The 21,674-nt window shown below is 39.1% G+C and overlaps 1 pseudogene; it reads right to left on the minus strand.

Annotated features, from left to right (window-relative positions):
* Nucleotides 1-709: 709 nt before the first annotated feature.
* On the minus strand, nucleotides 710-10,407 carry LOC125913764 (olfactory receptor 56A1-like; annotated as a pseudogene).
* Nucleotides 10,408-21,674: the final 11,267 nt, after the last annotated feature.

A 21,674-nucleotide genomic window follows, 5' to 3' on the forward strand; every position in this document is an offset into this window, starting at 1 on the left:
CAAAATATTCCAGCATTACCATGAACAAGTTCCTGCTAAATGAATTCCATGCCTCGCTTCCAGCTGGGAATCTTAATGACTGGTACCAGTGTCTGCTCCACCATTACATATGTGGTAGGAGGAGGAAAATGGCCTGTGAGGAATCATATCAGGACCTGATGGAGAAGACACTGCTCAAGATCTTGGACTTTGTGTGGCACACAGTGACTGCATGTGAGCTTGGGTGGTCTCCCTTGGGAAGAAGTATATATTACATGCAAGAGTCTCTCTAGTATCATTTCTCTTAAGAGATGAATATTCATGGGGCGCCTGGGTGGCTCAGTCGGCTGAGCAACTGACTTCGGCTCAGGTCACGATCTCACCGCTCATGGGTTCAAGCCCCATATTGGGCTCTGTGCTGACAGCTTAGAGCCTGGAGTCTGCTTCAGATTCTGGGTCTCCCTCTCTTTCTGTCCCTCCCCTGCTCATTCTCTGTCTCTCTGTGTCTCTCAAAAATAAATAAACGTTTTAAAAAAATTTTAATGAATATTCAGGGGCACCTGGGTGGCTCGGTCGGTTAAGCATCCAACTTCAGCTCAGGTCATAATCTCGTGGTTTTTGAGTTCAAGCCCCACATTGGGCTCTGTGCTGACATCTCAGAGCCTGGAGCTGCTTCAGATTCTGTGTCTCCCTCTCTCTCTGCCCCTCCCATGCTCACGCTCTGTCTCTGTGTCTCAAAAAAAAAATGAATAGATGTTAAAAAAAAATTTTTTTAAGAGATGAATGTTCAATGATGCAGCCTCTCCTGTAGGCAGTTGGATTTATGTGAGGAATGTGGCCAATGGGATGATAGAAAAAATGATGTAAATCTTTCCCAGATTGAGCCCCTAAAACCTCCTACAAGATCTTGAACATTCTCTCTCTTTGCTTGTATGTCAGTCAGATTCAGAAGTACCTGTTGGAGATCCCTGAGAGCTTAATACATGGAGAATCCACATATGAAAGATGCTTCAGGCCCTAAAGGTTGACATGAAGCAAAGCCCCCATATTGGAATGGGTTTAGATGAGAAGTAAGCTAGTTTTGTATTAAATTACTGTGATATCTTTGTTGTAATAACTAACTTTACTAGCTTTGATTAATTCTATATATGGTGGGTTTTGACGTGCATGGTCTTTGCTATCTGTAATCTGGAGCACAAAAACTTCAGAAAACTACATAGCTGTCCAGGAGAAGTCTAAAAATATATCTTAATCCCTAGACAAAGTGATAGAAACAATGGATTTAGTTAACAAACATGCCTGATTTCTCTCTTGATTCTGTTAGTTCAATGACCATTAGTATTTTTACCTTTCTGCTCAATTGTAAAATTGGGAATAATGATAATTCCAAAAATTATAATCATAATTTCTCTAAAAGTAATTTACCTCTTGGTAACTATCTATGCTAATTACTAACATGTTAACGACACACAAAGCACTCAACTAATTTTTGGTTGAGTAGATGAAGAAAGGAATAAATGTTATTATTATATACAGTCCTTAGCCAATATTGCTAATGTAACTTCTTATTAAATACTGAAATACATTCTACACTTATGAATACCTGATTCATGTCATTGATTTGATTTTTATTTTGGATGTCACTGAAGAAAAGAAAATCAGAGTATAAATTGTTATATTCCTTTTATCTTTTTAATTAATCATTTAAATCCCCATATGGCTAATAAGCAAGAAGTACAATATCTTCTACTTGAAGCCACTCCCTACCTCTTTCTAAGTGTTGGAGATCCCAGGAATTTTCACAACACAGAGATGTCAGTCCCCTATCAAACAGCAAGTAGAGATGGAGAGCTGAAATCACCATAGTATTGCTATTCCCACTGGTAGCCACAAGAGAGCAGTGTTGACTTGCAGGCTATGAAGCATTTATTTACTCCTGGCAATAACTTCAGCCTTTGTAGATTCCCTGGCTGCACAGCTTTGATGTCCCACACTGAGCCTCTCAGGTCACATCTCTCAATGTTAACACCCAAAGACTTAGAAAATATCTGAGGAACAGTGTATCAGGATAGATATGTACTAAGAGGCTCCCAAACTCCACTTTATTATATGCAGAAAATGTAGTTTTGTTCTTTCATTGCTTTGAGCATTGGTCATCTTTTTCCTCAAGGTAATTTAATTCCAGGAGATACACTGCTCTTTCTTGCTATTGGCTCTAGATTTAAATCTTCTCTGGTCCTGAAAATCAGTGTTCAATGGCTTCAGATATTCTTTTCCAAAAGGCTCTGTGTTCTTCTTGCAAATGTGACTAACCCGCAAACCAGGGAGTGTGGTGAGTGGCTATCAGTTGGCTTCTTCCTGTCCCCTTCTCATTAATACACACTTTCCAGTACAACTGGACCATAGTCAGTCTGTGTTAGCAAAGTTACTCCACAGATTTTTCAGTTAACTTACGAAAGACCTTATTTTTTTTTTCTAATTTGAGATATGACATACAGTGCTATATAAGTCTAAGGTATACAGCATAATGGTTTGACTTACGTATACGATTAAATGATTACCACAAATTATCTAGTGTCCCACATTGATACAAAAAAAGAGAAGAAAAACATGTTTTTTCCAGGTGATGAGACCTTTTAGAATTTACTCTCTTAGCAACTTTCAAATATACCAAACAGCAGTATTAACTATAGTCATCGTGTTATACATTACATATCCAGTACTTATCTATCTTAAAACTGAAAGCTTGTACCTTTAAAATGCCTATTTAAAATGCCTTTCATTTCTGCTACTTCAGTCTATCCATTCAAGACATGTTCAATAACATTTTTTGCTACAGGAGCCTCATGGCAAAGTTGTGTCTGCCCTTCAAGATCTGGCTCTTTGGGTAATCCTATTCCTCCATCCCCTTTATCTATGAGGACTCAGCCCAAATCTGTCTTAGAGCCATTGTGTCCAGTTCCTTAAGCCACCTGCACTGGGCTTGACAATTCTATGAAAAACTGTGGTCCTCTTAACCTGTCTCTCAAGGACCAGAATTGAGAGCCAACCTCAAGCATATATCTTGTCCATACTTATGTTGAGAAATCTACTACTTAGAACTAAAGATGCATTGTAGACACTATTGATTAACTCTTCTCTTAGCCACTTCAATAGCATAAGCAAGGGGATATTTCCTAAATCGTTTGATGTACCAGAAGATGTGCTTGTCACTGTGAGTAATGACAACAGGTGTGCTGGCCCCCAATCCCTTACAAATCCTTAACACAAGTTGTAGTTTCTGTAACTGTGTATACCCACTCATAATTATGTTGGCGATTTGCACTGATCTAGAAAAGCCTAGTGAAGGGATTAAGATCTGAATATGACCAACTAACAGCGATTCCTCTTTGAGTCCCTTCTGGGTTTGCACCTGGGAGAAGCATAGCAGAGGTAGACAAAGCACTCCTAGAGAGACCAACAGAGTGGACCAAATGCTGGACAATATCACATGACAATCTGTCCTATTCCTATGAATTATATCCTTTCTGTTAGATTTCTTAAAGAATTTTTATTATCATCCACAGAAGAATCATGCACAGATACTGGTATATTGCAAGTGCTCAAAACATTTGAGCTTTTATTTTCATTGTCACGACTATCACTATTATCAGTATATAAGAACATTGGGATTATTAGTATAATTTTAGGCCACAGTGTTTGAAGTTGGCCCTTCTGTCCTCTGAGGGACAGTAGGAAGGTGGTGCTGTATAAAACTCTTCTAACAGCCATGAGATGGAGGGAGCCCTAAGAGAGAATTCTCTTGTAGAAAATGACAAATACTGAGTCACACCTGTGGCTGGGCTTGAGGAAATGAGAGCCAAGTCTAAGGACATTAAGAGTACCTTCTTGTAGACAAGTGGATGTCATTTTCCTTTCCTGCTGTTACTGCATGTAGAAGAGTCTGCCCTGGAGCCCACAGCAGCACTGAGATGCAGTTACTCTGTGGAATCCCCATAATGTGATGCAATCACTCTCTATTCCTGCTGACAGCTAACTCCAAATTCTTTCACAGCTATGAAAGCTTCCCCTGTAATATTATGTTATATTGTCATGTCTCTTCGTGTACCTGAACAGGAGAACTTGATTCTGTGTCCAGTCCCTGGGAGCCAGTGAACACTGGCAAGTCACAAGCCCTCAGACTCAGAACCAACAAGAGTTGTGTAATCATTAACTCTTGTCTCTCAGCCTCAAACCTACCCATCGAGATCTGCTTTGGGATGCAGATCTTGTGGGATCTGGGACTTGGACACTGGGACTCTTCTGTTAGTTAGACACCTGGCTCCCTGTTAGAGTCCACCCAGAGAGAACAACAGGAAAAGACTGGAAGGCTGAAGCAGGGCAAGGGATACTTGCTTCTTCCTGTCTGTTCTTATCTTGTCAGTATCCCCAAGCATTGGCTCTTCACCTGGCAGTGGAATTGATTCTAGTCTCCAGGGTTGGTTGGTTGGTTGGTTGGTTGGATATTGAGTTTCAGTTTTATTTGGGTTTGGGTTTGGTTTGGATTTGGTTTTGGAACTCCCACGGTCAAATCAGCCTCACTGAGCTCCCTCAGAGGTAGCAGCAGGATAGGGATTCATCCTCAGAGATCTGAGTCCCAGCTCTGAGGGCCCCTCTTCTGAGCTCCTGTGACACTAGTACCAGTTCAAGGCAGCACCTTCCTCAGTGTTGTGAGACACAGCCCCATGGGCCCACTGCCAACCTTCTAGGGCCCAATGACCAAACTCTTCCCAAGTGTAAGGTTCTTCCCACAGGTGCTACCTCTCCATTACTTCAGTATCCCCTGTTTTAGTTTCTAGGTTTCCAATATCCATTTAACCATTTGCTTACATTAAATAGTCTGAAAATAACCAGTATGACTTTTCTTCTCCTCACCGGACCCACTATTATCCAGAAACCTGACACTTTGCTATGTCTTCTCACTTTCAACTAGAGCTCTTGAGCAAAAGTCAACAAATCAAATAAGATTTGATTTTCAATTCACTGGTTGTGTAGCTTAAACATTTAGGGGAAGTGGCCAACCCAACGTACTGGTCAGTTTCCCCATTTTCTGGGAAATGGCTTCCTTTCTCCCCATCTCTCTCTCCCCCAACTTATCCTCATTTCTAAGACTCCCTGAAGATGGTGAGACTGCATAAGATAGAAGAGGAAGTTGGTATTGCTATATGGTATTATGAACGTTCTTCTCCTGTAGGGTTGCAGATGCTTTGTTGGGCAGGATTCTGTCATCTCTGAGAACCCACTAGTTCTCAAGAAAGTAGGTATAGGCGGGAAATAGATATCCAGAAGGACAAACCACAAGCAAAGGAGAGTAAGGTAGAGGTCAGGTATCCAGCATCAATTGCACTTGAAGGGGAATTTCTTTAGAAGGAACCTGGGCTTTGGAGTCTGGATTTTGATCTCTGCCATTTTCCAGATAATGTGGTCTTTAGCAGTTTCCAATCTTAAAAAGCATCATTTTTTTCCTACTATGTAAAAAGGAAGTAATGACACCTGCAGAAATGTTGTGAAGATTAAATTTACTTACATAAAATTGCCTGGGCTCAACACAATTAAGGAATCTCAGTTTCTTCCTGTTGCCTACCTTCACCAAAATCAGGTGAAGAGAGGAATGGAAGAAATCTGGGTCAGTTATGAAGTGAGCTTCAGAGTATATAGTAAATACTCATCAAGCTTTTTTCCAATACACTGTCTAGGCAAAATCACTGAGGAGAAGGAAGAAATTAGATCTATTTCATATATTCACATCCCTGTCTCCATCAATTTCTTAATTCCTTGTTTTATCTCTTTGATCTGAACCTCATAAACAATAGGGTTCAAGACAGGGGGTATGAGGTGATGAAGGACATTGAGCAGGATGAGGATGTCCATTGGGACCCTCTTTCTGGGCATGTTTGTCAACACCACAACCAGCAGAATGGTGCTGAAGAACAGGATGAGGATGAAATGAGAGTCACATGCGTTCAGGTCTTTGACAGCAGCCCCCTCAGCCTTGAACCTAAGCACAGCTCTTAAGATGAAGGTATAGGAGAAGATGAGGATGAAATCTGAGCCTATTAACATCCAACCAGCCACAAATTGGTAGATGCCGTTAAGGGTGAAACTGTCACAGGAGAGCCTGGACACAGACAAGTTGGCACAGATTCAGTTCTCAATGACATTTTCCCACAGTAATGGAGGTGGGAAGAGAGAATAGGAATAGGTACAGTGAGTAGGGCATTTCGTGTGATTATGAAGAAATTAGCCTTGGCCACAAATTGGTCAGTGATTATGGAAGGATATTGTAGTGGGTGGCAGATAGCCATGGAGCGATCATAGGCCATGACCCTGAATGTGCAGGACTCCATGGGGAGGAAGCTGTTCATGATAAACATCTGGAGGAAGCAGGCCGAAAAGCTGATGGACCTGAGGTCAAACAGAAGATGGCCAGGACCTTGGGGATGACAGTCAGGCAGAGCATGATGTCCAGCAGGGAAAGCAGGCTGAGCAGGCGGTACATGGGCTCGTGCAGAGATGCCTCCAGCCAGGTAGTGGTCAACAGGGTGGCGTTGGCCCCCATGGCCAGGAGAAGAAGGAGGCTGAGGGGCAGGGACAGCCAGTGCTGCCAACTCCGGTAGTTAGGGAAGCAGATGAGGAGGAATTCAGAGGCTGGAGCAGTGGAGTAGTTGCTGGGTGATGCCATGGAATGAATCTGGAGCTGAGGTTTTTCTGGACTCTTTGTATGGGCAGATACAAGAAGCAATTTTTTTTAGTCCACTTCAAAAGTGTGCCTCTTACTCTTTAGGCAGCTAGTGATATATAGGAGACTCTTCTTGAATAGGCAAATCCCAATCAATATCATAAAGATAGACTGGTGAGACTCAACAAATAAAAGCTATGGTCTACGAAGGAAAAGGAATCAGTGAATAAACTAAGATTTGAAAGGTGAATAGTGATAAGGAATAACCTCACAACATTAAAAAAGTGCAACAAATTATGTCAGTATGATACCAGTGTAAGAAAAATAAAATGTTAATAGTATAAAAAAGGCCAAAAGCACACCTAGTTTTTACAATTATCTAGTGTACGATGAGGGTGGCATCAAACCTATGGTGGAGAAAAATATCCTTCAATAGGCGTTTTTGAGATAATTATTGGCATTGATGTGGGATGGAAAACCTTTAATTACCTGCTCACCTACTACCATATCCAATATGATTTTGGATTGATAATTTTGTTGTATCCCCTCCACAAACTCATGGTATACTAGAAGAAAATAGAATGTCAAATTGATTAAGCCAGTCCTTTGCTAAAACCCCAATCTATTTGAATACAACCACTCACCTTTCAGCATCTGTACCTGATCATCCCAAGTGGTCTTAGAATAAGCCTAAAGTAACAGAAATGGCTGCTTTTACTATATAGTTACCAACTTTAAATGAGACCTCAATGCTTCCTGTCCATCCTAAAAAACTTTCCTGATCAACTTTCCCTTCTTCCAAAACCTTTTTCAAAACTTCTTCATTCTGTTCAAACCTCAAACTCTACTTCTTCTCTTAAAAGATGACATCAACCACTACCTTGCAGAGAAAAAAGGTGTGCAATGAGATTTTTCTTCAACTTCCCAAGATAAAACTTACCAACCTATTTGCACATTCTCCCATCCTTTCCTTATTTCCCCCCATTGATATAGAATCTGCCCATACTCAATGCATCAAACCTTCCACTTCCTACACTGAATCGTAGCCCTTCTAGCCTTGCAATTACACTATCAATTGTTCCCTAATTTGGGGTCATATTTCCTTCTTCAGTGGATCTGCCTTGTCTTTCAAACATTCTCCAGTATCTTTCATTTTTAAAAATAAAAATAAAAAGGCTCTTTATTTCCTTCCAGCTATTTTTCCATCTCCCTCCCTTCACACCCAAATTTCTTCCAAGCACTGCCACACTCACTGTCTCCAGTTCTCACCTCACATCCATTCTACAGTTCACATCAGCATGGCCTCCTTCTCCATTAGTTCCACAAAATGCCTCTCAAAAAGATCACCTGTTGGGGTGACTGGGTGGCTCAGCTGATTAAGTACCCAACTCTTGCTTTCAGTTCAGGTCATAATCTCACAGCCCTTGAGAGGGAACCTCCTGTTGGGTTCTATGCTGACAGTGGAGAGACTGCTTAGTATTCTCCCTCCCCCTCTCTCCCTGCCCCTCCTCCATGCTCTCTCTTTCTCTCTCTCAATAGATAAATAAACTTTTTAAAAAATCATCTGTCGATTCTAAATCTTGCTAAAGCAATGGACCAGATCCTCTTCCTGACATACTCCATTTGGTTTTGTTTGCATCACAATCTCCTGGTTTATCTCACACTCTTGGTGTCTTCATTTTCTCTTACATGTGTTTTTTTATCCACCACTTTGACATCGGTTTTAAGGTTCAGTCCTGAGTTCTCTTTGATTTTCTTCTCTCCTCCGTGCTAATCTCTTCTACCCTGTCTTCCATTTCTTTTTTCCATATGCTCAATTACCATCTCCATGTTGATGATTACTAAATTATATATCTTGCCTACACCTCCTAAATGCCTACTCGATATATCAACTTGCATCTTTCACAGATATCCAAAATTCACCAACTCTAAAATTAATTTACCATTTTTCTTCCAAGCCTGGTTGTCTAGCATCTCTTCTCTCAGTGAATAGCATATGTGTATGGGCTATTCCACAACTCATAGGCTAGAAACCATCTTGAACATATCCTTCACCTATACTTCCCATTACAAACCCACCACCAAAACCTGTCAAATATGCCTTTTAATTAGCTCTTGGATCTACATCTCCATCACCACTGTCACCAGCCAAAAAAACAGTATCATTGTCTCTTGAGTGACATTTACTGGAATTGCCTCTTAATGCATTCTAGGTTTCATTATAAAACCCTTCTCTACATTGAAATCAGAGAACTATCTTCAAATATAAATATTATCTTGCCACTCATCAGCTTAAAATATGCTATTGGCTTCTCATTGTTAATAGGCAAAAAAAACCAAAATCCTTAACTTTATTAGATACAAGTTCATGAGAGAAGAAACCATGTCTGTTGATGTTTTTCATCACTATATGTACAGTGTATAGGTAGATTCCTTTATAGGTGCTCATAGCTACTTGAATAAATTATTTAATAAATAAGAAAATGAATGAATGAATGAATGAATATATCATTTGCCTCCTTTCCCATTTTCCAGTCTAATCTGATCTCTCTCTCTCTCTTCTGAGGCTTCCAGAGCCCCAGCCACACTGTCCTTTTTTTCAGATCTTCAAATATAACATGCACTTTCTTCTCCCACTTCTCTTGGAACACTGTGCATCCCATGTTTCCACACATACATCCCTTTACTTTTTTCCATCCTTAATATCTCAGTTTGAATATTCCATTCTCTGGGAGGTTTTCTCTAATCCTCTCCAGACAAAACCAAGCTCTCCTATTTTATGTTCTCACAGCACTTTGTACCCCCTCAACACAGTTGATGTGTATGTAATAATTTGGTTAAATACTCCTTCCCCCAAGTCCAGTTAGACATTTCATGCCATGACAGTAGAGACCATGTTCACCAGTTGGCGCAGTACTTGGCATGAAGTGGTGCCAAATAATATTTGTAGAATAAATTAATTGTTAGTTTTATGAGCAGAGTGATAGAGGGACACAAAATAAAATTTCCTAAATCAGCCTGAGACGAAAAGTTTGGAAGCCTTCACAAAGTTACTAACATCTTGGCTGAGCTTTGATGGATGTGGAAAACTTAGATGTGCACCAAAACTGTGGGCAGTGTATTTAAGGCATATGAAATGGGTTGTGTAAAAGCATGGAAATAAGTTGAGGAATTTCAGGGGGAGATCCTATGAAATATTTAATTTGACTGGAGCCAAGAGGGTGGGAAGTTGAAAGAAAGAGCAGAAAATGATGTTGGGGCGGTGGGGGAGAAAAGCAGATCATGATAGACCTTTTCTATGCTAAGGAATTTAGAATTAATCTTACATATAAAGAGACTATACACACACACACACACACACACATAAAGAGAATATAAAGAAATATTTTCATTAGTGGAGAGAAGTGACTGGGTATGGACTATAGGAAGTTCACTTTGGATACAATGCTATGGATTATTTGAGTAAGTAGAGACAGTAGCAGCAAAAAGAATGGAAGCCACAATATCTCTGATGAGAAGTGTTGTCTGAAGAAAGTTTGAGCACTGAGGATGGGAAGAAGTGGCATATTCCCATGGTAATATAGACAGTTATGAAAGAGACAGTAGGTGAAAAGCCTAGAATTTTCTGACTTGAATAAATAGAATCACCAAGATGTGAAACACAGGAGAATTAGCAGGTTTTGTGTGTATGAGTATATATCAATACTGAGGTGTTTACAATTCTATATAGAGAATTATCTTAGACTGTTGGAAATGAGCAGTTTGAACAAATTAGAAGGATCTTATCCTAAGATATAAATTCAAAAAAAAATTATATAGCTGAAGTAGTCAGAATAGCATAAGGCAGAGATTGAAACCTTGGAAAATGGCAATTGCAAGGGTGAAAAAATAAAAAAGAGCCATAGAAGGAGGGTCTGGAAAAGTATGAAGAAAATCAGAACAATATGATGATCTAAGAAAAATTGGGGAGAGAATTTTAAGTAATGTATGGCCAACATACGGCAGAAGTTCAATAACATGAAAATATGAATAACCATTAAATTTTATGGTGACCTGGACAAGAGTAGTTCATTGGACTGATGGAACAGAACTCAGAAGGAAGGGCAATGAAATTAATAAGTGAGGAAGTGTAAATAGGGAGGGTTGACTATACAGCTAAGAGCCTCATTTCAAGTTTGTAAGTGAAGAAAAAAGCAAGACAGGAATGAAACATACTGTAGCATGCTTAATTGTTTAGAGAAAGGTTAAAATTCAGAAAGAAAGTAAGATAACAAGTAGTTTATTGAGAAGGCAATTTTATTACCATTATTATCATTTTTCTCTGTAACACTTAACATATAGGTTTTGTACCTATTTGTCTCCCTCCACCCCCTGTGAAGTAACTAAGGATAGACAAGGTACACTTTTGTATTTATACACACCAAATTCCTCTAACACCCCACAGACTCTTAATAAAAATCTACTGAAACGATTTTTGAATTATTGGGCTTTGGTGTTCTACGTTAATGGAAAATTTCAAGGAGGGAAAATAAAAGGGGAGATTCAGGAGAGTTTCAGTGTGCTAAAGAGGACACTGAGGAATGGAAGGGAGAAGTCCTGATCAATACCACTGATGGTGGTCACTGAGGGGGCAGGGCAAGGCACAAAATGCATGTGGGAATTCAGGGACTTCTGCATGCCACTCTTTACAGGTGTGCTTCAAGAGCCTGCTCCTTGGTTAATGGTAAAACCCTGGGCTAGGTATCTGACATAAGAAACCTTTTGCCTTTGCCTTAATACAAACACAAAACAACTCTATTGCTCCTAACATGCTGGTAAGAATTTTCTTGAATTTCCTCGGTCTGATCATTACTAAAGGCCTTTGAGAAGAAGCATAAACAGGTGTGAAGATTATGTCAAACAATGCTAGAAGAGGACAAAGTGCTAAGAAAGGCACTCAATAGGGATGAGAAAATAGGATATAGAGAGGATAAGAGTCAAGGAGGAGAGGAAAGACTGGTAGAGGGTGACAGATTTTGTATGGATAGGTTGGTAATGATCAGACTATCGAGATCCAATTCAGTCTGTCCTATCCCCTCTTGGCCCTGGAACTTACAGAAGTTATAAAGGATGAGTCCTTTGTGATATATCAGCTGTATTGGTAAACGTGCTGGAATTTTGCTGAATACATCTGAAGAGTTTTATGAGTTCCTATTCCACTCCTACCCTCTCTTTTTTGGACCCAGCTGGGAAAAGATGGCTTGGGAAGCAGAGACTTAGGGGATGAAGAGCTGAGTCCTTTGGGACCTGTCTTATGGTACTCCTGCAGGTACAGAGTTGGGGTGTGAAGAATGGAGTGGTTTGAAATTAAGGTAAGAACTTGTCCAGAGGCCAATGATCTGGTGCACAAACCTGACATGCAAACATGGTCAAAAACTATAAGAAAAGAGGCTATAGAACAACCCCTTTTATTATAATTCTAAAGTTTTGAATGACATTTCTGAGTGGCCTAAACTGTTTAAGTTCTTTTTTGTTATTTTTTTAATGTTTATTTATATTTGAGAGAGAGAGAGAGAGAGAGAGAGGAAGGGAGGGGCAGAGAGAGACAGAGACAGAATCCGAAGCAGACTCTAGGCTCTGAGCTGCCAGCACAGAGCCCAATGAGGGGCTCAAGCTCATGAGCTGTGAGATCATGACCTGAGCCAAAGTCGGGCACTCAACCAACTGAGCCACCCAGGCAATCCATAAACTATTTAAGTTCTTTTATATTTTTTCTCATTTAATCATCTCCCTTAGATATGAATGAGCAACTCTGAAGTAGGAACTATTATCCCCACTGGGTACGGGATAAATGGAAAGATGAAGCCTTGCCCAAACTCACTGCAGTTAGCCTACATTCAGAGCCACATCAATCTGATTCCAATATCTGTGTTCTAAATGACTCTTATCTACTGTCTCCACTATACTGATGAATATGACCATAGGTATTAATATCCTAAACAAAATCCTAGCAAGTTTAGTTTAGTAAACTTAACATTTTTTTAACTGACAACTATATTTATCTTTTGAAGAATGCAAGGAGAGTTCAGTATAAGGAAATCTGTCAACCTAACACATCAAGATTCTGGATAAGATCATGGGGATAAAACCATTCAAGATTTGAACCCTAGCTCTGGCATTTGCTATTTGTGTGACCCATTCATTAAACAACTACTAACTACCACCTATGCTCCACAAACTGTATTAGGCACTGTATACAATGGTGAATAAGGCAAACATGGTTCCAGTCCTCACCAAGAGTTCATTCTAATTATGTGCTTGTTAAAAGAAAACAGGCAACTTTAAATGTACTTATTTGAATAATTTCTAAGATATATTGTTAAGTAAGGAAGAGGCAAAAACTTCAGAGAATGAACTTGTGTACAAAATAATTCTAATGCTATACAAAGAATACATATAAATAAATGTATAATATATACATACTTTATTATATATATTCTTATATATAATATATATATTCTTATATATAATATATATCCTTATATATAATATATATATATTCTTACATTATATATATATGTATATATATATATATATATATATGTGTGTGTGTGTGTGTATAATATTCAAATTACCTCTGGAAGGATAAACAAGAATCTTGTAAGAACAGTTGCTTCTGGGAAAGAAAATTGTGTGCTTGGCAGACAAGAATAGAATGGTGTCTCATTCTTCCTTAGTATCAAAAAACGTAATTTTATTTGGGTACCCATCTATACTGCTAAAATACTCTACCTCTCAGATTCTCAGATTCTGAATGTTAGTAGATGTCCTTTGGTGGGGTTTCCAAGAAGACTCTTTAATGTGAACTCAGTTGAGAAACAAAGGTCATTAGCCCTCACTCCTTTCCCATGGAACAGGCACAGGATTGACACCTGAATTTCCAGCTTAAACCATCAGCAACTATTTTTTTTAATGTTTACTTACTTTTGAGAGACAGACAGACAGAGTGACTGTGTGTGTGAGCTGGGGAAGGGGCAGAGAGAGGGAGACACAGAATCCAAAGCAGGCTTCAGGCTCTGCACTGTCAGCACAGAGCCCAATGCAGGGCTCGAACTCACAAACCGCAAAATCATGACCTGAGCTGAAGTCGGATGCTTAACAGACTGAGCCACCCAGGTACCCCAAACCATCAGCAATTTTGAGGATGAAAGTCAGGTTCTAAGTATGATAAAGAAGTAAGAGAGAAACTGGTGAAGCTGTGGTTTCAGCCTTGGATGTCTATCTCTGAAACTCTTCTACATGAAAGGAAAAAAAATCATAATTTGGTGGTCACTATTATTTGGAGCTTCTACTATATGCAGTCAGAAATATACTAACTGAAATGGAGAATGAATTTCTTTTACTGAATATTCTTTTTAGGTTTAAAATTTTGAATCACATACAAACACTATTTTTAATTAAATATTTTTAAAAGTCTTTCCTTTTGACCATACAGATAAAAGTATAAAACAAAGAAATGCCAAAAGTTTTGGTAATTATACAAAATAAAGTATACAAAATCCTATCATGTACCATCATAGAGCATTACCATGGTAGCATTAGTTTAGGTAATGCAAATCAAAAAAGTCTTAGCAAAAAGAGGTATGAATAAGAAGGAAAACAGGGTAGAAACAGAAAAGTCAGGCAGAAGACCATTACCTGGTCCAGGTAAGACATGGTAGTGGCATGGACCATATTGGTAGCAGAGGAAATGACTTTGAATAAACAAATTTTGGAAGAATAGTCAAGTCAATATACTTATGATGAATTAGAACTGAAGTATTTAATGTAGAAATCAAATATAAATCTTAGAATTCTGTCCTGGACAACTTGGTGAATATGGGCTCATTTACTGTAATGATATCACACATTTAAGATTTCTGGGTATTGAAATTACATCTGACGTTTCTAATAATAAACTTAATGTGAAATCTGTAAGTTCATTTCAGGGATTTTTTTCCTAGCAAATTTCAGTCTTTCACAGAGGAAACAGATATTTAAACAGAATTTAGTTTTTTTTTAAACAACTTCAATGGAAGGAGCAAACAAAGGAGGTTATATTATTTCCAAGAGTGTAGTTAAATGATGGGCTATAGAATCTAAGCTAGACAAGAAATAAAGTCAGGACAAGAAAGGGATGAAAGATAGCATGAAAGGGATTCAACCAATGGCTTGTGACTCTTGATGTCCAACAATTGTGACTGTCCTAAGGAGAGTCGAAAATTTGAGCCCAAAGGTAGAAGGTGATAGTCAGAAGGTAGATGTTTCAAATCTGTATTTTAGAGGTGGATCAACCACAAAAATGAGATGTCAAAATTGAAGGTTTAAACAAAAAAGGGTTAAGTTTTGAGTACAGGTTGAGGTAAGTCCTCAAATATTTCATTTTCCCAGCAATGAAAATCCATTGAAAAATAAATATATATAAAGTAATTGATAATTACAGAAGGAGATACATATGGTATAGTTACTTAAATAAAGGATACCTCTGAGAGGAATTTAGGAAAGGCTTAGACTTCAAGCAAAGAATATGTTCAAGAGAGAAATAATTTGAGATGTGAATATTTAGCCCATATGATCTCCCACTGATTTTAGACAAACAATTTAGTTAGGTAATAAATATTTAATTTCCCTATTGCCTCATCTGATCTACCTATAAACATAATTCACCTGGAAGCTACCTTACATTAGAAAATGGGCAGAAACTTATTCTCCTAGTGCCCTTTATAAATTTGTTTGGGATTGGTGTAATTGTAGCAGTCTGGAGCTTCCTGTGGGTTTATATTGCACAGGAGGATTGGGTCCATCTGAAATAGATACAATGAGAACAAAGAGCTAACCACTCAGCTGGCAAGCAGGGTGTGAGCTGTTTCTGATGGGAACCCAGTAACATCGATCTATTCACTTGGGCTGGGAAGTATGCACCTGGAACACAATAGGGCCATGCAAAGATAGCACCGGAACAAACTGATGGCCAAAACTGAAATTCAAAAGGGATGCTACAATCAAGCCAATGAAAAGTGAAAGAACTGCTTTGTAGTTCCCAGTCCTCCCACCCTTATGTTTTACTGGTTCTCCACAAGTTCCTAACTGGTGACCTTTAAATGTGTCCCTGAATTCACTGACTTCTTACATTTCTTTTCTACTGACATAAACTGACAGTTTTTCTCCTCAATCTGATACTCATCCTTTGAATTCTCACTCTGAACAATATAGCCCACCAATGGCAGTTTTTAATTTTTCCTCTGATTATGAAATAATATACTGACATTATAACATTCAAATCGTGTAATACTGTCTACCATTTAATGTCCAGCAAAATGTCACCCATTAGAAATAACTGGTATTTACAATCTACTGTGTATATTTCACCTGTGTTTCTATGTGTATATTAAGATCATATACATGTAAATGATATTATCCCATATCAATTTAACTCGCATACATGAGCCTGTTATAAACTCTGTGTTATATCCCATGCTTTCGTCCTAGGCACAATCATTTGATATACAATGAGTTTGTAGTATGGTTTATTATCTGGTAAGGTGGGACAAATCTTTTTAAAAATTCTCTTCCATTTGGTGAAATTTTAACTTGCATATATATTTTACATTTCAGAATAACTGTACCAAACATCCTCTGAAAATCTTTGCTGGAATGTTTCTTGAAATTGCATTGACCCTCTAAGTTAATTTGAAAACAAGCATCTTTTGTTTTTAACTTTATTTATTTACTTTGAGAGAAAGAGAGAGCGTGAGCAAGCAGGGGAGGGGCAGAGAAAGGGAGAGAGAGAGAATCCGAAGTAGGCTCTGCACTGTCAGTGCGGAACCTGATACGGGGCTCGAACCCACGAATCATGAGATCATGACCTGAGCCGAAGCCAAGAGTCGGACAATTAACTGACTGAGCCATGCTGACACCCCTGAAAACAGACATCTTTAAAATGTTCATGTGTCTTTCATTTACATGGTTTATCTCAACACTTAATCAGGTCTTCACTGTAATACTTTAAGCATAATTTTAAAATAGCATTCTTGTGTATTTAAAGATGCCAAGTTCTATAAGTTAATAAGTTTTCTATTACATAAATGGCGGATGATGTCTATTATTTCTAGATTATTTTTGTTGGTATAAAGACAACTATTGATTTTTTTACAGTTTATTATATCTAAACATCTTATTGAACATATAACTACTTCTAAAACTCTATTAAGTTTACTGATTATATCACATAAAAATAATTACAGTTGAACCATTTTTACTCTGATCCTTAAAACGCTTCTTTCTTCCTTGACTTACTGTGTTGGTCAGGATGTTCTCTTTCACACTGAACAGTAACAGTGATGAGGGCAGGGCATTCAGCTGTGTTCTTCTAGGGGCACTGCCTTTGCCAATGGGAGTTGTCTTCTCCAAGGTTTTGCTCTCCCCCTGGGGAAACCCCCATCCAAAGATGAGTTGATGAGAGAATAAAAGGGTCTGGCACACAAGTCTCATAGTTTCCACACATGCATGTTAGAGAGCCCTCTGTAGATCTTGGGAATTCTCTTTCTACGCAGTTCTCTCTGCACTAATACTCTACCCTGTGAACTCTAGATACTTTGGCCTTCCCTGATTCCCATGTCCTTTTCCTGAATACAGAAAGACTACCAGACTACACCTAAGTTCACCCTTTCTTCAAAATGGCTTGGAATCTCTCTCCAATAAGCTGTAACAATCTTTGTCCAATAAACAGGACATTTGTTTCCTATCTCTCAGGGATCATTGTCTTCCATTTCTTCAGGTCCAGTGTCTTCAGAACCATTATTTCATATACTTTGTCCAATGTTTTGTTGTTGCTTTGGTGAGAGGATAAATCTACTCCTTGTTGTTCATTTCAACAAGCTAAAGTTCCTCTCAAGTATGTAAATTCATGTTGGCCAATCAGATGAAAGCACCATCTAACTTCTGACCCTTCCCTGGGCTCAGGGTTGGATGTGTGACTACATAAGCCCCATACCCTCACCACAAATCAGAAGAGATCTGTTTTATAACTGATGCCTTAGTATCTTAGGAGACTATGCACTACAATATGCAGACTATGCAGCCCTGGCTGCAGTCCCAGGGCACCGGCAACAGCAGGATGCAGCAGGCATTCCTGGGTGCAGCCGACATTCGGCCATTGCTCATTCAGCCATTGCTCAGAGAGACCCTCCCGCAGAGGGGTGGAGCGGGTCAAAGCTGCAGTCCTTCGGAAGTAAGGGGCCAGGGAAAACTGCCGCATCTGAGACAAAACTTGGGAGAGAGGTACTGCCTGGGGACTGGTCACGGAGAGTGGAAAATGCACCTCTGGGGGAACCTGAGGTCATAGTGATTTGGGGACTACAAAATTCACCTAAGGAATTTGGAGAAAATAGATTTTAGGACTAGATGAAGGACAGTAGTATACACATGATATGTGGGAAATCACATATGTGACTAGTTCAGGACCTTGAAGATTAAGAATGGCACTTAGATTTATTTTTAAGGGAAGAATCTATCAAAATGTTCTTCTTCGTGTGTGGAGACAATAGGATGTATACTCAGAATTAACATGAGCATCTCAGGAAATACCGTGTACCTAGGAATCTTATTTTCCACAGGGTTAAGCAAGGACAGCTCTATGACCAGGCCACCAGGTTAATTATGTTTGGCTCTAAGGAACCCAACTGCTATCTTTACTCATAAGAAGAGAACTTTATGCCAATATTCCTTGAATAAACAAAAACTGGAGATAACAAAATCCACACAATTATCAGTATGCATATATAGTCATCTTTCCCTCCTTCTCACACATCTCAACACATCCAACTAATAATCAAGTTCTGCTCATTCTTTAAAAAATTTCCTGGGGCGCCTGGGTGGCGCAGTCGGTTAAGCGTCTGACTTCAGCCAGGTCACGATCTCGCGGTCCGTGAGTTCGAGCCCCGCGTCGGGCTCTGGGCTGATGGCTCGGAGCCTGGAGCCTGTTTCCGATTCTGTGTCTCCCTCTCTCTCTGCCCCTCCCCCGTTCATGCTCTGTCTCTCTCTCTGTCCCAAAAATAAATAAAAAACGTTGGAAAAAAAATTAAAAAAAAAAATTTCCTTAAAATATTTTAAACCACATTTTCATACTCTTTATACTTAAAGGAATCAAGCAGTTCTCCAACTCTCCACCTGCTATATAGTATATTCCTTTATATCCAATATTTGCAATTTACCAGTCAAGAGATATTGCAAAGACAAGATAATATTTGTTGAAAACAAGAAATCAGTACTCTCAACATTTCGAATGCCTTTAAGAATTTGGGAATCGGGGAGGAGCCAAGATGGTGGAACAACGTGGAAGCTCTTTGTGTATCTCATGTCCATGAAATACAGCCAGACCAACACTAAACCATCCTACACACCTAGAAAACCAATTGGAAGATTAACACAACAATCTGCACAACCTGAACCATAGAATTCAGCAGATATGCAACACGAAGAGCTGAACTTGGGAAGCAAGAAGGCCTGAAAGGTAGGGAACCGTTGTTGCAGGTGGAGAGAGGACAGAGACTGGGGAGGGGGGAAGCATATGGGAAAAGCACCCCTCCCCAAAAGCAGCTGGAGAGAAAGTGGAAATTGGAAACAGCCGCAGGGACTAAACTAAAAAGGGAGAAAGGAGAAAAGAGAGGGTTTAAATTCCATTAAGACTGAAACAAGGGGAGAGCGAAGGCTGCAACTCCACAGCTCAATACCTGGTGGTGCTCTGGGGGGAAAGGTGAATCCCCAGGAACAGAGTGGGGTCCAGGAGGTTCTCAGGCCACACGGGGAAAAGTGGTTCCACTGCTGGAAGGGCATTTAGTAGAGACTGTTGAAGCCACCTGGTCCCAGCAGACCCCGGAAGGCAGCCACATTCGCTGGTGCTGAAGCAAGGTTGTTGAGGGTGAAGCCTGGTGTCAAATGTGGGTGGCGATTTTCCATGGTGCCTGAAATGCTGCTGCTACACTGTCTCGCGATTTTTTTGGGGGGTGGGCTGGCACCTGGCTGCAGTCTCAGGGCACCGGCAACAGCAGGATGCAGCAGGCATGCCTGGGTGCAGCCGACATTCGGCCATTGCTCATTCAGCCATTGCTCAGAGAGACCCTCCCGCAGAGGGGTGGAGCGGGTCAAAGCTGCAGTCCTTCGGAAGTAAGGGCCAGGGAAAACAGCCACATCTGAGACAAAACTTGGGAGAGAGGTACTGCCTGGGGACTGGTCACGGAGAGTGGAAAAAGCGGGGAGTGGACGAGAGCTGAAGACGGAGGACCAGTGCGCAACTGCTGATCCAGGAGAACAGACTGGGTGACTGAGTGGCGCCATTTTTCAAAGCTCCCACGCATGCGCACCAACATGCACCGCAACACTCCACCCCAGTAGGCTAGCAGCGCCATCTAGTGGAGAGCGGAGCTGTTACACCGGGCCCTGCCCAACTGGGCCAACTTCACTCTTAACACAAACCTCACCGCCAGCTTCATCTATGGACTATAAAGAGCTACATGGACTGACCTCTAGGGGAAAACGAAGCAATTTCAGTACTACTTCAATCTGTTAACAGATTCATCTATTCAAATTTTTTTCTCTTTCTCCTTTTTCTCTTTTACAATTCTTTTCTTTTTCTTGAATACAGAAAGAGAAAAAACTCATTTTTATTTTCAATTTTTATTAAAAATATCTGTCTTTAATTCTTATTACTATATTTTTTACTTTTGTGTAAATTTTTTCAAATTCTACTTTACTTCCATCAATTTATTTTAGTCTACTTCAATGTACTCATCTTTTCAAATTTTCAAACAATTTCCTTTTTACATTCTTTTTCTTTTTATCTCTTTTTCATTTCTTTTCTCTTTCTTGAATGCAGAAATAGAAAAACTTCATTTTTACTTTCAATTTCTTTTTTAAATATTTTTATTTAATTTTTATTATTATATTTTTTGATTTTATGTATATTTTTTCAAATCTATCTTACTCCCATCATTTTATTTCAGTCTACTACAGTGTATTCACTTTTTCAAATTTTCAATTTCTTTTTTTCTTTTCCATTTTTCTTTTTTTATCTTTTTTCTCTTTTTCGTTTCTTTTCTTTTTTCTTAAACACAGAAAATGAAAAAATTCATATTTCTTTTTAATTTTTATTAAAAATATTTTTCTATAATTTTTTCTACTATATTCTCTACTTTTATGTATTTCAGTCTACTTTAGTGTATTTATTTTTTCAAATTCTCAAACGATTTCCTTTTTTTTTCTTTTCTCTCCCCCCCTTTTATCCTTTCTGTTTGTTTGTTTCTCTAATCTGTCAAACCACTTTCTACATTCATACCAAAACACACCTGGATCTAGCGTCATCTATTCGATTTGGTGTGGGAATGTTTTTAATTTTTAATTTTAATATTTTTTAATTTTAATTTTTTTAATTTCAATTTTTCTACCTCATTAATTCTTTTTCTCCCTTCAAAATGACAAAACAAAGGAATTCACCCCAAAAGAAAGAGCATGAAGAAATCTCTTCTTACGAAAGAGATTGAAGAAGACACAAAAAATGGAAAAGATTCCATGCTCCTAGATAGGAAGAACAAATATTGTGAAAATGTCGATACTACCCAAAGCAATCTACATATTCAAAGCAATCCATATCAAAGTAACACCAGCCTTCTTCACAGAGCTAGAACAAATAATCCTAAAATTTGTATGGAACCGGAAAAGACCCTGAATAGCCAAAGCAATCTTGAAAAAGAAAACCAAAGCAGGAGGCATCACAATCCCAGACATCAAGCTATACTACCAAGCTGTAATCATCAAGACAGTATGGTACTGGCACAAGAACAGACACTCAAATCAATGAAACAGAATAGAGAGCCCAGAAATGGACCCACAAACGTATGGCCAACTAATCTTTGACAAAGCAGGAAAGAATATCCAATGGAATAAAGACAGTGTCTTCAGCAAG

Source organism: Panthera uncia, chromosome D1, assembly GCF_023721935.1.
Source record: "Panthera uncia isolate 11264 chromosome D1, Puncia_PCG_1.0, whole genome shotgun sequence".
In the NCBI taxonomy this organism is placed as follows: Eukaryota; Metazoa; Chordata; class Mammalia; order Carnivora; family Felidae; genus Panthera; species Panthera uncia.